This window comes from Pogoniulus pusillus, chromosome 8 (assembly GCF_015220805.1).
Source record: "Pogoniulus pusillus isolate bPogPus1 chromosome 8, bPogPus1.pri, whole genome shotgun sequence".
In the NCBI taxonomy this organism is placed as follows: domain Eukaryota; kingdom Metazoa; phylum Chordata; class Aves; order Piciformes; family Lybiidae; genus Pogoniulus; species Pogoniulus pusillus.
The window spans coordinates 7,141,997-7,159,866 of NC_087271.1; the positions used below are offsets into that span (position 1 = coordinate 7,141,997).

Here is a 17,870-nt window from a genome sequence, read left to right on the forward strand (position 1 = left end):
TCTCTTGTCTGGCTAGCCATGTTCTTTCTCTGTTCAGGTTTTATAGTGCAGTAGTGCTCTATTTTTCAAGTATTTACATTGGTAATGTCAAGAGGACCTGTTTCCCTACATCTTCAGTTTACTCTCAAGCTGAGCAGGATGAGAATTTGAGTACAGAGGCTTACTCTACTTCATACAGGCAACTCAAGAATGGTGAAGTCCTTGTATACCCATCATGTTTAGCTGAATTGCAAATAGTCCTAGAGAAATTGTTGTTTCATAGGATTACTTTGTTTTAATTTGTGTTGAACTGTAAGGAAGGTAGAGATACTCTGGGGCAAAATGTGCTGTAGGCATTTTTTTCCCAAGAAACTGAGCAGAAACATTTCTAAGCTATTTTGTTTCATGATAATTTTTTTTTTGGGCACTGTTCTTTCCAGTGTTCTTTTGAAATGATCTCATCAGATACACTCAGAACAATTTTATAATTTATTTATATGTTTTGACTATCTCTCCTTAGTTTTAAGTTGTTGCAGAGTTTCTTCCTCTTCAGTATTAGCCTAAGCCACCACTTTTTCACAGCTCAGGCAAGTATCGCAGCCTTCTTTGACACCTGTTGCCAGAAAGAGAACTTCCTTAGCTTGGACTGCAACCTGTGTTGTCCCTGAAGTCAAATTTCTATCTGTCTTGCTAGTTGCCCCAGGAAACAGTATTGCTTTGGCAGGGAACTGTACAAAGTGACCTTGTCCTAATGGGTCATGTACCAAAAAAGAAAATGGGAACACTGGAATTGGACTTCTGCACAGCTCAGAGCTTTGAATCATTCGGTTAAAAGCAAACAAAAAACAAGCCCACATAGTTTAACAAGGAAATTATAGGCTTATGTTTTGTAAGAATGATGTGTTAAACTTAGCCAATTTTTTCACAACCTGATCTTATACCCAAGTCAGCTGAGTTGTATTAAGAACTGACACAGTTTTAATCCACTGAATTCTTTAGCAGATAGAGTCCCATGAGTGTTTCAGATGCATTTAATACAGTGTTCCTTAAAAAGAAAATGCACATCAGTGGAATCTTGACTGTATTGCTTGAAAGTCTCCTTTCACACAGCAATAGTTAAGATGTATTTAATACTAAAGAGTTAGAAAACACAATGATTTGGGATACAAACTTGCTAACCAGAGTTGTTTTTTTTTTTTTCACTAAAGCAACTAATAAATATATAAAGTCCTAGATTGTTTAGTGTAAAATTAAGTTATTCCCAAACTTGAAAATGTATTTTGAAAGTCATAAATCTGAATTCTTTTGAACTGAGCTCTTTGTTTTTTCACCCAAGTTTCAAATCCCAGAAAAATAAGGTTTGCATGAGAAGTTCTTGGCAGGTCTCTTTTGGAACAGCACAAAAAAACCTGCTTAACAAGGCAGCATTCATGATTTCTATCTTGTTACCCTCTGTTATTACAGCAACCAGCTGTAAGGTTACTGGCATCGTGGAATATTTCTAATAAAAAGCATAGGGAGCTCATTCAAGGGTGGCAGTGAGAAATATGTTCTGGTTTTGAGGGTTGCTTGCTTTCTTTAATATCTGTTGTGCTTTTCAGACTGAGCTAATGCATTGCCTGCATGTTCTCAGAGCAAACCAAGTTTAGGAAACTGAACTTCAGAAGAACAAATCTTTTGGTTTGCCTTTAGCAGTCTGATGTGTGCAATTAAACCATGAGTGACCAACTTAATGCCATCAAGTCATGAGAAGTGGAAGTCTGTCTGCCTAATATTTTTAAGAACTAGTTGATAAATACTACAAGAGATTCACAGAAGCAAAAGCTCGAGAGAGAGTTGAAGGATTTATGTTTTTTTAATATTGTGATGTATGCTCATCTCTTGTTTACCTTGAGTGCTGTGCTCTTCTGTAATCAGTGTTTATTGGTATTTTCACTTAGACAGTGCCTCAAAGTCATCAATTTTAGCCCACTTTGTATTTACTGACAGGCCAGGTCTTAAAGAGAAAAGAAAACATGCTGTCTTTTATACAATAAAACTGAATTATACATTCTTGTGGTTCAACCCTAGTCAGTAACTAAGCACTATGCAGTTGCTTGCTTACCTGCCTCTCCCTCTCCTTCCCCCCTAGTGGCATGGGGAGGAAAATCAGGGGGAAAGTAAAATTAATGTGTTAAGTTCAATGACTAAAATGCTAACAATTAATAACAACAAAATGTTATTATAATAGAAATAAAAATGGAATATAACAAAAAGAGATAAATACAACCCAGGAAAAGACAAGTTATGCACAATGCAATTGCTCACTACCTGCTGACTGATGCCTGAGCAGCAATATCACACAGCCTCAAAGCAAATTCCCCCCAGTTTTTATACTGGGCATGGCATCCTATGGATATCACAGTATCATCAGGGTTGGAAGAGACCTCACAGATCATCAAGTCCAACCCTTTACCACAGAGCTCAAGGCCAGACCATGGCACCAAGTGCCATGTCCAATCCTGCCTTGAACTGCCCCAGGGACGGCGACTCCACCACCTCCCCGGGCAGCCCATTCCAGTGTCCAATGACTCTCTCAGTGAAGAGAATATGCTATGGAATATACCTTTGGCTAGCTCATGGCTGTCCTGGCCATGCTCCCTCAAGCTTCTTGTGTACCTCCTTGCTGGCAGAGCATGGGAAACTGAAAGATCTTTGACTTAGTGTAAACACTGTTTGCCAACAAGTAAAACACCAGTATTATCAACATTATTCTCAGTCTAAATCCAAAGCACAGCACTGCACCAGCTACTAGGAAGGAAACTGACTCTATCCCAGCCAAAACTGGGACACTCATACTGAGTTTTAGATGTATCCTTTAAGACAAAAGTACTTCACTTGTATGTTTTCATATTTGATAGTATATTTCTTTACAGAGCTTCAGAATAGCATTTAGGGAAAAAATCCATACAATATCCAGTGTTTGGTACAGTGCTAGTCCTGGTGGTCCCTTCCAACCATAGTGATTAGATGTTGTGCTGAGGGATTTGGTTTAGTCAAGAACTTGTCAGTGTGAAACTAATGATTGGACTTGACGAGCTTGAAGGTCTTTTCCAATCTAAGAAGTTCTGTGATTCTCTGACTGATTGTAGGAGCCAAGACATATTCTGAGAATGCCTTCCTCTTGTTTTATGTAGGCAGCAGTTTGGCTGAACTGAAGATGGAGTAGAAGCTCTTTTTAGGTGAGTCGTTTCTACATCTTAGGTATGGATTTTTTGGGGGGTATTTTTAACTACTTGATCATGCCATGCTTAACTATCTTGAAATATGTATTTTAAAAATAGTTCTACCATTCACAAGGGTATTTCAGTTCATTTTTACATATAAATGTTCTAAAGAATTAAAGGGGTAGAACAGTACTTGAAATCATAATTAAATGGCACAGTGAATTATTTACAGGGCTAGCAGTACCATATGTACTGGACAAATGGTTTGCATCTTATATGTTCTTTCAATCCAAATTTCAGCGTGGTGGCTTTCTGCTGATCTTTTACCCTGAGTTGTGTTGTCCATACTAGTGCAGCCAGCCTAAACACTATGTTGTGTATTACAACTAATGAAACAGAAATACAGCCATGCTAAGACCAAATGTGGAATGCCTCTTTAGCACTATGTTGTTTTATAGAGCTAATGAATGCTATGGCCTCTCAGGTGATAGGAAAAAAAATGGGGGCTGCTGCAAATGTCTGCACATAGTTTAGTGGAAAGGAACTGGCAGGAGACCTCCTAGGTTTATGCACTTGGGAGTCTGAGAAGGAATTACGGGGTAAAAACCTCATTAACCATAGCAAATGTTAACAATCTTTCCACTTAATCTTTTCTTTACATAAAGAAATACATCTAGGGATGGAACAGTGAAATAGATTCCCATGTATCTGTTGGAAATAAAAGAAAGTAAAAAAAATCATTTCCCCTTTTGAATTGAAAGCTGTCTAGTATATTTTTCTTTTACCAAGGTAATGGGGACCAAGTGATTGTATTCCACTACAGTCCTTCTGGAAAGAATTTTAAATGATGTTTTGTGTAACTTATTTTTTCTGCTTTTATCCTGTTTTGCTTCATAGTCCTGTGGTGAAGACTTATGCTAGTGGAATTAATACCAAGTACACCACAGGTTCTAGGATTTATATTGGAGACCTGCAATATAAGTCAGTGGAAAAAGGAATCCCCAAGGTGTGTATTTTTTAATAAACTATTAGGACTGCATTAAGTGCACTGTACATTTGAGAAATTAAAGGAAAAAAACAAAACAAAACTCTAGGCTAAAGCTCAACAGAGCAGTGGTACAGACTGACATACAGGAAGCTTTCGAGACCTGAATCCTGGAGCTGTGTAGCCACTAAACCTGCCTCTAGCAGAAAGTACAGGAGCTGGAAGGATCCTCTGTTTTGTAACAGATGCCAATGGCTTCCAAAGGCAATAGTCACAGCTGGCAGTCACTCAGTAACACAGACATCCTGAATTTGGCGTCTACTCAGGCAGCAGTGAGATGGCTTTTTGTAGATGCAGTTACAGCCTTTCTGTGTCCTTCAGCAATTTTTATGTCATTGCACTGATTTAAGACTTTGTGAAGAGATAGGATAGGGACCTAATATGAGGAAGTATGGAGTTTAAGCCAGATCTTTAGTATTGGCATAGACTTTTTACCAGTCTTATTAAAACCTATTTTTTAATAGCAGTCTTGTGTACTTTCCAGATCATACTTAGGACAGTGGTTCCTGTTCTCAAAACTGCCAGTGCTGGTTAAGAGCTTAGAGGTGGAAAGGGAAAATCATTATCTTTTAACTCAAAAGGCTTACGATGTAACTTTTTCTTTCAGTCTGCTTCACACTAACGGATTAGAACTCTCTGTTTCTTCCATTTGTCCTTCTGTAGTACAAACACAGGTTACCAGAGCATAAGCTGTTACTTGTTGGTGTTCATTAGAACAGTCTTAATCTCGTAAATTATAGGATTGCAAAGGCAGGTAATTGAGGGGGCAGGTGGTAATGCACATGGAACACAGGTTATCTGTCAAACCTGAATTTAATGGTTTCTCTTGTGGATTTTCATTTTTATGCCTTTCCCTTTCTCATCCTTTTGTTTGAGACCCCAGAGGGGAGGAAAAAGAGTTTAATTTTAGTAAGAGCACATCATGGGAGCATTATCTTATTTTTAGAATAGATGCCAATTTCATATAGCCTCAAACAGCCTTAATAATTTGAACACAGATCTAAAAGGCAAAGTGTTAAACGGATTCCAAATGTAATGTTTTATATCCTGTCAGGGAAAAAAAATACATTGGCATGAAAGGAGAGAATTTTAACATTTATCTAATCCTGTTAATTTCTGCCTGAGTTCTCCAACAGTCTAACTTCTGGTTTATTGAGGTCACTGGAAACTGGAAATTGTCTTTGCAATATATCTGATCAAATCCTTGTTGTATAAGTCTCAGAGACATAACAGAGATTTGTAAGATGGTTTAAATGGTTTGTATGCCCTTTAAATGGAAACATGTGTCCAGAGAAGGGTGACAAAGCTGGTGAAGGGCCTGGAACACAAACCCTATGAGGGGAGGCTGAGGGAGCTGGGGTTGTTTAGCCTGGAGAAGAGGAGGCTCAGGGGTGACCTCATTGCTGTCTATAACTACCTGAAGGGACATTGTAGGCAGGTGGGGGTTGGCCTCTTCTCGCGGGCAACCAGCAACAGAACAAGGGACACAGCCTCATGTTGTGCTGAGGGAGGCCTAGGCTGGATGTTAGGAGGAAGTTGTTGGCAGAGAGAGTGATTGGCATTGGAATGGGCTGCCCAGGGAGTTGGTGGAGTTGCTGTCCCTGGAGATGTTCAAGAAAAGACTGGATGAGGCACTTAATGCCATGGTCTAGTTGACTGGCTGGGGCTGGGTGCTAGGTTGGACTGGATGAGCTTGGAAGTCTCTTCCAACCTGGTTGATTCTATGATTCTGTGTACTGTGTACAAAGAAGCTAGTAACTGGTTTAAGGCTATGGTGACATTAGAGAGTCCATTGATTCTCAAAGTATTATATACAGTATTTGAGTAAATAATCATACGTATTTTTGCATGACTTACCCTCTACATTTACTGCCATATGGACCAGTGGTATTTAATGCTGAGCCTTCAGGACAGGACTGCTCTTTGATTTCTTTATCTTTTTTTAAACCTCACAGCTCAGTAATATGCTTTAAGAATTCAGATTTAATTAGATTGTTTGGTTTAGATCCAATTTTACCAAAGACTTCTGCAGAGACTACTATTGACCAGTATTTCCTTAGCATGTGGTTCTTCAATGAGAATGCCCAGGAAGCCTGAAAAACAGTCCAAGACTAAGGTTTACTTCCAAAAGATTTACTTTTTAAAATCTTAGAAGGTGTCTGCTTGACTTAAGCAAAACTAGAAAAAATAGGCCTCAGAATAAGTATCCTATGTGCAATATATGTACTAAATCAGGACATTTTGTATGTTAGCAGAACTGAGTAGTTAATGGTTAACCACCATGTATTTGTTTTTAGATTATCTGGATTTTTTCCTACATGTTCCCTTTTAAAGCTGTAATTCAGAAAACAGTGGAGTCATTGACTCACTGATTCCTTAAATCAAAGAACTATTCATTAAGTGTGCTTTGGTTAGAACTGCTGTTGACTACATACCTACAAATCTAGTGAGTGTCTTCAAAATCTCAAAACAAATTAAATGGAAACATGTTTAGTTTTTATAGCATCAGGTAGAGCAGACAGATGCCAGTCCTCAAGTAAATATGCTTTGGCTTCCATGCCTTTTGAATGGAGAGACATTCCCTCTTCCTTTCATCTCTGTAGTGGATGTTAACTCAAATATATATTGTGGCACACATAAAGCAAAATAAATAAACACAGTAAATTCAGGGAATGGTTTGTATTCTTTAAGTGACATCTTTGTAAATTTCATGTCCTTCTTCCATTGTAACATTAAAAACCATTAAACCACTGGGATTCCTTAGTTTAGAGGAATGAGACACATAAAATAATGACTGCCATGAGGAAAACTTCCTGTTGATGAAGCACAAGCCCTACGAGGAGAGGCTGAGGGAGCTGGGATTGTTTAGCCTGGAGAAGAGGAGGCTCAGGGGTGACCTTATTGCTGTCTACAACTACCTGAGGGGTGGTTGTGGCCAGGAGGAGGTTGCTTTCTTCTCTCAGGTGGCCAGCACCAGAACAAGAGGACACAGCCTCAAGCTGCGCCAGGGGAAATTTAGGCTTGAGGTGAGGAGAAAGTTCTTCACTGAGAGAGTCATTGGACACTGGAATGGGCTGCCCGGGGAGGTGGTGGAGTCGCCGTCCCTGGGGCTGTTCAAGGCAGGATTGGACGTGGCACTTGGTGCCATAGTCTAGCCTTGAGCTCTGTGGTAAAGGGTTGGACTCAATAATCCATGAGGTTTCTTCCAACCTTGGTGATACTGTGATACATTCTTGAGGCACGTTTTAGTTTCAGATTTGTCCTCCTGACACTTGCCACTTGAGGGAGTGATGCATTAGTTGTTATTTAGACTCTAATTTGAGTCCCTTGTCATTAGTTTTGTGTATACTGGTAGGTCATTGAGCATCACGTGAGGATATTTTGGCTACAAAGGAAAATGAAAATGGTGCTGTACTAAAATGTTCTGAACAGTTGTATTTATCTGGTACCCAAATCACTGTGTGGAATTTAAGAACACCTTGCTTGCCAGATTCCATGAGAGATGCCTACAGGTTGTGTTCTGTTGCAGGTTTTAATTAACAGGATCACTTTGGGAGGTACCATGGTGGGAGAGCTGAAGCATATGCTACAGTCAAGGAACTCTTTGAAATGCTTGTGATACAGTCTCCGAATTAACATGCAGAATGCCTGTTTCTTATGGAATTAGCATACTTTAGAGTAGAGGAATTTCAGTAGCTTGCTTTAATCCAGTCTTGTTTTACTGAATTATTTATTATTTGCAAGTGATAGGAAAGGTTTGTTCATGGTTCTAAAGAATGGCTGTGAAACAGTCAGGGAAAACTGTCTGTTTATAAACTGAAGGTAGGAATCCAAGATGCCACACTTGCTTTCTCTTATTTGATAGAGCAAATATGAGTGAAAATGGAAAACAAAAATCTTGTTATAGCTTAAAATACAGTAAAATATGGGATACCTTAACATTAATAATTTGTGCTTGGATTAATGGGTTTGTTACTCATTTTGACTTTTAATCAAGAGTTATTACCTTGGATTTGCATAAATTTGAAAGAATCTGTTACTGTGTACTTACATAGTAAATCTCTGTTGATATATATTTGTGTGCATTGTGACATAGCTCATGACTTTGACAGATTCACTCTGATATAGGTCAAGAACTGGCTGGAAGGCTGGGCCCAGAGAGTGGTGGTGAATGGTGCCACATCCAGTTGGCAGCTGTCACTAGTGGTGTTCCCCAAGGATCAGTGCTGGGCCCAGTCCTGTTCAACATCTTTACTGATGATCTGGACAAGGAGATTGAGTCCAGCATCAGTAAGTTTGAAGATGACACCAAGCTAGGAGCAGGTGTTGATCTGTTGGAAGGTAGGAGAGCCCTGCAGAGGGACCTGGGCAGGCTGGATGGGTGGGCAGAGGCCAACGGGATGAGATTTAACAAGGCCAAGTGCAGGGTTCTGCACTTTGGCCACAACAACCCCAAGCAGCGCTACAGGCTGGGGACAGAGTGGCTGAGAGCAGCCAGGCAGAAAGGGACCTGGGGGTACTGATAGATAGTAGCTGAAGATGAGCCAGCAGTGTGCCCAGGTGGCCAAGAGAGCCAATGGCATCCTGGCCTGGATCAGGAACAGTGTGGCCAGTAAGACAAGGGAGGTTATTCTGCCCCTGTACTCAGCACTGGTCAGGCCACACCTTGAGTGCTGTGTCCAGTTCTGGGTTCCTCAATTCAAGAGAGATGTTGAGGTGCTGGAACATGTCCAGAGAAGGGCAACACAGCTGGTGAGAGGCCTGGAACACAAACCCTATGAGGAGAGGCTGAGGGAGCTGGGCCTGCTTAGCCTGGAGAAGAGGAGGCTCAGGGGTGATCTCATTGCTGTCTGCAGCTCCCTGAAGGGAAGCTGTAGCCAGGTGGGGGTTGGTCTCTTTTCCCAGGAGACCAGCAACAGAAGAAGGGGACGCAGTCTCAAGTTGTGCTGGGGGAAGTCTAGGCTGGATGTTAGGAAGAAGTTCTTGCCAGAGAGTGATTGGCATTGGAATGGGCTGCCCAGGGAGGTGGTGGAGTCACCGTCCCTGGAGGTGTTCAAGCAAAGCCTGGATGAGGCACCTAGTGCCATGGTCTAGATGAGTGGATAGGTCTGAGTGCTAGGTTGGACTGGATGATCTTGGAGGTCTCTTCCAGCCTGGTTGATTCTATGATTCTATGATTTCTGTGGTTCCTAATACATTTTTTGAAGTTACTCTAAGGAGGTGTGTTAATTATATAGGATCTATATTTGGCAGAGGGTTCTAATGACAGCATGTGACTCTTTCCTAGGTAGCTCTCATGTTGGAACACACAGAGCATAAACAAGATGAGAAAATTGTACATTTGTGGTGTTCTACCAAGCCAGTGCTGGAACTAATTGGTTTTCAGAATCTCAAGAAAAAGCCCTTGTAGGATACCTGAGAGCATCTTATCAGGGAACATTTTGTACCATCTGGTACACTCTGAAGTTTAAAAATCTTACTACAATGTCATTCAGCTCAAATCTGATTAGCAGCAGTGAGAGCTGAGAGCATGGGAATGAAATTCACTGGGGCTATCTAGTACTCAGATATCAGCATTCTACAAAAGCTTAGGATAGTGACTAGAGTACAATTTTTACCCTTTATTCCAAATTAAAGTACTTAGTGATCTCGCAAAGCACAGCATCTGTGCCAGAAGAGGTTTTTGGTACATCTAGCCTGAATAGAATCAACCAGGTTGGAAGAGACCTCCAAGATCATCCAGACCAACCTTTCACACAGCCCTATCCAGTCAACTAGACCATGGCACTAAGTGCCTCATCCAGGCTTTTCTTGAACACCTCCAGGGATGGCAACTCCACCACCTCCCTGGGCAGCCTATTCCAATGGCAAATCACTCTCTCTGGGAAGAACTTCCTCCTAACATGCAGCCTAGATCTCCCCCAGCAGAACTGGAGACTGTGTCCCCTTGTTCTGTTCATGGTTGCCTGGCAGAAGAGACCAACCCCCACCTGGCTACAGCCCCCGTTCAGTTAGCTGTTGACAGCAATGAGGTCACCCCTGAGCCTCCTCTTCTCCAGGCTAAACAACCCCAGCTCCCTCAGCCTCTCCTCATAGGGTTTGTGTTCCAGGCCTCTCACCAGCTGTGTTGCCCTTCTCTGGACATGTTCCAGCACCCCAACATCTCTCTTGAATTGAGGGGCCCAGAACTGGACACAGGACTCAAGGTGTGGCCTGACCAGTGTTGAGTGCAGGGGAAGAATAACCTCCCTTGTCCTACTGGCCACACTGTTCCTGATCCAGGCCAGGATGCCATTGGCTCTCTTGGCCACCTGGGCACACTGCTGGCTCATCTTCAGCTACTATTTACCAGTACCCCCAGCTCCCTTTCTGCCTGGCTGCTCTCAGCCACTCTGTCCCCAGCCTGTAGCACTGCTTGGGGTTGTTGTAGCCAAAGTGCAGAACCCTGCACTTGGCCTTGTTAAATCTCATCCCATTGGCCTCTGCCCACCCATCCAGCCTGTCTAGGTCCCTCTGCAGGGCTCTCCTACCTTCCAACAGATCAACACCTGCTCCTAGCTTGGTGTCATCCACAAACTTGCTAACTTCTCCATGTAAGCCCAGAACAACATTTCTGTGGAAACTTGCACTCCTTTTCAGTTGTGAGCACTTATTATAAAGCCTATTACAATTTAATATTACAGTATTCCAATCCCTTTATACAGTCTAAATTGTGCTAGTTTGAGCCTAGCCACTTTGCTCCCTAACCCCCTGGCTGAACCTCCGTTCTTCCTTGGGACTGGGGTAAGATTGAGATGGGTAGGGGGAAGGCGAAGGTGCAGTTGAAAGCCCCTCCTGAGGACTCAGGTTTCTGGGAGGGCTGTTGTGTTTCTGTATTACTTTTTACCTTGTGTATTTCTGAATGTAACTGTCTATACTGTAAATATCTGCTTGTATATTCTGCTAAGCTGTAAATAATAAGCTTCAATTTCCAGAGCCAGCTGAGTCTAGTCTGGGTGATTTCTAAAGTGTGGAGGGGTGGGGAACACCCAAACCATCACATGAACTCAGTTTATACAGTAATGGTCTCTACACCTTTCCTAATATTTCCTGCAATGTAATTTTTTTTCTCCCTGCTGTTACACACTGAACTGATACTTTAAACAAAGTTATTCCTCTTAATCCTCAAATACTGCTTCTAAATAGTAGTAGCCAATTCAGAGCCTGTCATTCTGTACTCAACATCAAAATAGGCCTGTATGCCTAGGTTTGCATTTGTCCAAATTTTACTTGTTATTATAACTAATTCTTCTAAGGCTCTTGTAAAGCTCTTCAGATACTTAGTATAAGGATAAACAAAAGACAGCACTGCTAGCAAACTTTCTCACATTCTTTGTCTTTAGGTTGCCTTATCTAGCTGCAAAATAGTGCCAAGTTTTGTAGAATCCACTGGTGACTTTCCTCCCTTAAACGTGGGACCACTTATTAGTGAGTCCATTATCTTTTTCTTGCTCTATTCTCATCAATGGTACATCCATGCAAGATCATTTCCTCTTACCCTGTTTTTTTTCAGTGTCCTTAAAACTTCTGGCAAGGAACCTCTTGATAGCTTTTGGCAAGTTGAGTATTTTGCGTGAGTGACACCTATAGTCACAGGTGTGACAGACTTTTCTGGTCCTACAGAAGTTTTTATTAGCTATTAAGAGTCGTCTTTATTCATCAGCTCCTTAAGGATTCCTAGGTAATTGATGATGTAATGAAAAAGAGGGAGGCTGATGGGTTTTATTAATAATATAATCCTGCAGACTAATCAGTACTTGGTTTCTTTTAGGCTTTAACTGGCTTGAATAATCTGTGACCTCCTTTTGTCTTAACTGTTGTGATGAAGTCTGAGTGCATCTTCTGCGAGAGCATTATGCACTAATGAAAAAGCTGTTCGTGTTTATGATGAGTAATAGAGGCAAGCTTTCTGTTCAGCACATGTCAAGTTATATTGCATCTGTGGTTTGTTAGATAATACACATCTTAAAAATTGCAGCTTTATAAAGAAAAAAATCCCCACTTTCTGAACAGAAAGTGTTCATTAGTAACAAAGGAAATGTTCTCATGAAACAAATACAGCATAGAGCAAAATTGACAGCCATGCATCCATAAGTGAATCATGGAATGGAATCATAGAATCAACCAGGTTAGAAGAGACCTCCAAGATCATCCAGTCCAACCTAGCCCTATCCATTCAATTAGACTATGGCACTAAGTGCCTCATCCAGGCTTTGCTTGAACACTTCCAGGGATGGCAACTCCACTGCCTCCCTGGGCAGCCCATTCTAATGCCAATCACTCTCTCTGGCAAGAACTTCCTCCTAAGATTCTGCCTAGACCTCCCCCGGCACAACTTGAGGCTGAGTCCCCTTGTTCTGTTGCTGGTTGCCCTGGAGAAGAGGCCAACCCCCATCTGCCTACAATGTCCCTTCAGGTAGTTGTAGACAGCAATGAGGTCAGCCCTGAGCCTCCTCCAGGCTGCACACCCCCAGCTCCCTCAGCCTCTCCTCACAGGGCTGTTTTCCAGGCCTCTCACCAGCTTCGTTGCCCTTCTCTGGACACCTTCCAGTATCTCAACATCTCTCTTAAATTGAGGGGCCCAGAAGTGGACTTAGTACTCAAGGTGTGGCCTGACCAGTATTGAGTACAGGGGAAGAACAACCTCCCTTGGCCACACTGTTCCTGATGCATGCCAAGCTGCCATTAGCTCTCTTGGCCACCTGGGCACACTGCTGGCTCATCTTCAGCTACTATCTATCAGTACCCCCAGGTCCCTCTCTGGCTGGCTGCTCTCAGCCACTCTGTCCCCAGCCTATAGTGCTGCTTGGGGTTGTTGTGGCGAAAGTGCAGAACCTTGCACTTGTCCTTGTTAAATCTCATCCCATTGGCCTCTGCCCACCTATCCAGCCTGTCAAGGTCCCTCTGCAGGGCTCTCCTACCTTCCAACAGATCAACACCTGCTCCTAGCTTGGAATACTGACAATCATTTATTCCTCAAAAATGCATACAACAGACTTCTGTATTTGCAGCTCAGAAGAGCATGAAAATGTACCCTGAATGAAAATGCTAAACACAGGTATTGCAGTATGGACCGTGGCATTTAACCTTAAGTGTATCTGTGTCATCAAAGTGTGCAGACTTCTCTAATGGCAGATGAGGGTCAAATGGCCTCTTTCAAAAAGCAGCAGTGTTCTTGCATGTATAAAGATACTTCAATTTTCTTTGGACTCTGTTGCTTCCATTAGATAAATATTTCTGTCACTGAAACCTGTGGTTAGCAGAAAATAAGAGGTCTGATGCATTTGCATATATGGACAGTATAGGTGATGAAACATCTTCTATCATCATGAATACTGTTGAAATACTGGTCCTTGTTTGGCCAGTGATGTTTTGAATTCCAGGAAATGACTTTGTAGAAATGGAAGCAAGAAACGGAAATTAGCCTCCAGGAGGGAAAAAGAAGAAAGTTGGTGCAAACAAAGGGGAATGGCAGAGGCTGAATCACAGAAAGGTGGGGATTTTCACAGAGAGTGAGGAACGCTGGGAGCGTGGGTGAGAAATGCTTGATGCCTTCTCAAGTCTAGAAACACCTGGGCTATCTGGACACTCAGTAGTCTCTTCCAGTTGTACCAGTTAATTAAATCACATGCAGGCCACTACCGCCTATTTGCACTACCTTTGTCTTCCTGCTGTGGTGATGTACTACACAGAAATGCAGCATACTTTGAGGTAGACCATGTTTCAAGTATGATTGGTCTTGAATGTTACAAAATACTGCAGCTCAAGTGTTGTCCCCAGCTTTGTGTTTGTCATGGACTTCTGTGGCAGGTCCTTTGGACTGCCATTAAACTGTTTCCAAAGGAGCTGACAGTATTTATGGATTTTTTTTTTTCCTTTAGCAGAAAATAGTGGTGAGGGTGGTCCCTAACAAAGGGAATGACCCAACAACAAAATGTAACTCCTCCTTAGGCTAATAGGATCAGTATTGGTGGAGGAGGGAGGCAAGGTACAATCCAGAGAAGGGCAACAAAGCTGGTGAAGGGCCTGGAACACAAACCCTATGAGGAGAGGCTGAGGGAGCTGGGGGTGTTTAGCCTGGAGAAGAGGAGGCTCAGGGGTGACCTCATTGCTATCTACAACTACCTGAAGGGACATTGTAGCCAGGTGGGGGTTGGCCTCTTCTGCCAGGCAACCAGCAGTAGAACAAGGGGACACAGTCCCAAGTTGTGCTGGGGTAGGTCTAGGCCGAATGTTAGGAGGAAGTTGTTGCCAGAGAGAGTGATTGGCATTGGAATGGGCTGCCCAGGGAGGTGGTGGAGTTGCCATCCCTGGAGGTGTTCAAGCAAAGCCTGGATGAGGCACTTAGTGCCATGGTCTGGTTGACTGGCTAGGGCTGGGTGCTAGGTTGGACTGGATGATCTTGGAGGTCTCTTCCAACCTGGTTGATTCTATGATTCTATTCTGGAGTGCCTGTGAGTACATCAGCTCATACAGGGCCTAGCAAGATGTCTTTCCAATGTGCTGAACCATTTATGGTCACAGGATAGGAGTGTATAAGGGAGCATAATAAAGGAGTCATTCTCCTGCTCTGCTCAGCACCAATCTGGCTGTACCTTGAGCATGGTGCAGTTTTGATCCACACAGTACGAGAAGAGTGGGGACAGGCTCAGAAGGGTCCAGAGAAGTGCTACAAGCATGGTCAGAAGGCTGGCAGACCTGTCACATGAAGGAAGGCTGAGAGAACTGGGTTTGCTCAGCCTTGAGAAGGCTCAGGGGCGACCTCAGAGGCATGCACAGGTATATAAAGGGTGGCTTATCATGAGGAAAGAGACTCTCTTTGTACAAAGAGTCTTATGGGAAAGACAAGGGGCAATGGGTGCAGGCTGCTGCTGGGGAAATTCAAACTGGGTGCCAGAGTGTTTTTTTTTCACAGTTTGAAGCTGTTAGGCATTGGAATAAAGTCCCAGGGGAGGTGGTGGATTCCCCTACATTTAGACAGTTCGGTTGGGCTAGATGTTTCTTTAAGTCTCTTCCAAGCTGGCGTTCTATGAATAGGATGATTTTTACTTGGGGGATATGCTAGGCTTCCCGCTTGTGTGCAAACCCGGGGCAAACGATGCAAACAGTGATGCCGCCTCCAGAGCCTGGTGCTGGAAGGGAGTGTTTGGAATGAGCTGAAGCATAGGCAGACCTCTCTCATAATGCCCTTTCAGATTCCCTAAATGGGCCATGGCTGACGCTGGGCATTTCCTTGGCAGACTGTACTCCGATATCGTGTGCGGTAATATGTTTTTCACACGCGTGAAATACTTAGGCGTTCCTAGCATCTGGCAATTGGAGCTGCGGATGGGGGTGTGCAGGATCAATAACCAAGCGTGCAGTCTCCACATCGAAACTGAACTGGGCGCTGACACCTCCTGGCCCTGCGGTTCTCTGCTCCCAGCCCGACTACAGCCGCCCGGCCGCCACTAGCCCAGCCCTCTCCCGGGAGCGGGGACCCGCCCGCGCTGTCCGTCCCCACCCCGCCCCTTGCCCTGCCAGGCAGCGGAAGGCCCCGCCGGGGCGGCCCAGCGCGCCGTGCTGTGCCGCTGCTTCCCGACCGCGCCGAGTCCCGGCCCCGCTCACTGCCGCTTCCGGCGGCGCTCTCCGCGCTCTGCGTTGGGCCCCTGGCTGCGGCGGGCCGAGCGGCGCTGCTGGCGTGCAGCCGTCGCCATCTTGTGAGGAGAGCTGGCGGCGGGGCTGGCGGCCTCTCGGTAGCGGTACGTGGGTACGTGAGGCGGCGTCTCTCTGCTGCCGGCGAGGAGGAGGAGGAAGGGGAGGTTGGGGCCGGGCCGCGTCTCGCAGCGGTGGGGCGGGCAAGGCTGTCGGAGGGAAGCGGCTTTGCGCCGCCTCGGTTTCCCGTCGGGTGGGTAGCTGTTGCCACAGACGGTGGGTAGGGCTGTGGGGGAAGAGGCAGCCGTGCTGTCCGGAGCGCTGCGGCCGGGGGGATTCTCAGCGGGGTTACCGCTGGCGACAGGGCGGGACCGACCCGAAAAGTCTCTTCGTCTTCGTGAGCACCGTTTGGTCCCCTCACCTTGAATGACTGATGAGCTTATAAAGACGTTTGTTCCGGGAAATTCTCATTCGGTGCAAAAAATGGAAGTGTCTTAAGCTCGAACAGTGCGGGGCAGCGACCGCCACCCGAGCACCTCGGGTCTGCTTGCGGTTTCGGCCAGCAGACCTCATCCGACCGGTGAGCTCCCCGACGATGCCTCATCGCTCCGGGTTGCTTCCAATTGCACGTTGTAAAGAAGCTGCCTGTAAACACGGGCATCGCTTCGAGCGTTCTTAGACTAATGTACGCAGTACGATTAAGTCAGGAAAAAATAACCATACTTTCCGTACTTTGTTTGCTGATTTTACCATGGCAAATGGTTGGTGAAAACATCTGACACTCAGAAACAGCTGCTGAAAGTTTCAGACCTTGAATTGCAGTAGAGGTTTGGGAAGTTCGTCATATAGAATCATAGAATCAACCAGGTTGGAAGAGAACTCCAACATCATCCAGTCCAACCTAGCACCCAGCCCTGTCCAATCAACTAGACCATGGCACTAAGTGCCTCATCCAGGCTTTGCTTCAACACCTCCAGGGACGGTGCCTCCACCTTCTCCCTGGGCAGCCCATTCCAATGCCAATCACTCTCTCTGTGAAGAACTTCTTCCCAATATCCAGCCTATACCTACCCTGGCACAACTTGAGACTCTGTCCCCTTGTTCTATTGCTGGTTACCTGGGAGAAGAGGCCACCCCCCACCTGGCTACAATGTCCCTTCAGGTAGTTGTAGACAGTAATAAGATCACCCCTGCGCCTCCTCTTCTCCAGGCTAAACAGGCCCAGCTCCCTCAACCTCTCCTCATAGGATTTGTGTTCCAGGCCCTTCACCAGCTTTGTTGCCCTTCTCTGGACATGTTCCAGCACCTCAACATCTCTCTTGAATTGAGGGGCCCAGAACTGGACACAGTACTCAAGGTGTGGTCTGACCAGTGTTGAGTACAGGGGAAGAATAACCTCCCTTGTCCTGCTGGCCACACTGTTCCTGATGCAGGCCAGGATGCCATTGGCTCTCTTGGCCACCTGGGCCTTTCTTTGACACCCTGAACAAACGGAGCTGGATTGTAACATCTCAAAATTTGCAGCCTTTGAAAACTTGGATATGCTTCAAAAAGAACATTAAAAAGAGTGGTTTTGGCTGATTCCTATACTAAATTTCACATCCTTTTCTAATTTGATAGTTTTTGTATGTTTGGGATTTTGTCGTAGCTTAGAAGAATGTGTGTTTTGCTTCAATATGTCACCTTAGAAACTAATTCTTTTAGGATTTAAATAGGACTGACTCTCAGAATGGATATATATTCAGACAGTGAAAATCAAAGTTGTTATTCAGTTGCAGATGTTTAGTACTCAAAACTAACTGTAGGTAGATCTCTAACGTTCCATGCTTCCACTGTGACTATAGAGTATTGCTTTACTTTGCATCAGCACTAAGTCTAAGATAAGTTTTAAACAAGCTGGTTTTAGATCTTTTCAGGGATTGAGAGTTGGTTTCTAGGCTTGCAAATATCTTTCCTAGGCTTCATTT

The 17,870-nt window shown here is 44.2% G+C and overlaps 1 protein-coding gene and 1 long non-coding RNA gene across 6 annotated transcripts in view; one reads left to right on the top strand and one right to left on the bottom strand.

Moving 5' to 3' along the window:
• DDX59 (DEAD-box helicase 59) overlaps positions 1–17,870 on the top strand; it is a 35,956-nt gene that overhangs the window by 8,759 nt on the left and 9,327 nt on the right. Inside the window, exons 2-3 of one of the 5 annotated variants that reach the window (XM_064147123.1) lie at positions 3,156–3,200; positions 11,613–11,697. The gene's annotated coding sequence lies outside the window, so the exon portion shown is untranslated. Of the gene's footprint in view, positions 1–3,155; positions 3,201–11,612; positions 11,698–13,744; positions 13,763–15,915; positions 16,019–17,870 lie in introns of those variants that run through there. The other 4 variants (XM_064147126.1, XM_064147124.1, XM_064147127.1 and 1 more) reach the window with 4 other exon arrangements.
• On the bottom strand, positions 357–15,963 carry LOC135177320 (uncharacterized). The gene is made up of 3 exons (XR_010303033.1): positions 15,877–15,963; positions 1,869–1,975; positions 357–592 (listed from the first exon to the last, which is right to left on the bottom strand). It is a non-coding gene; the product is annotated as an uncharacterized LOC135177320 (long non-coding RNA).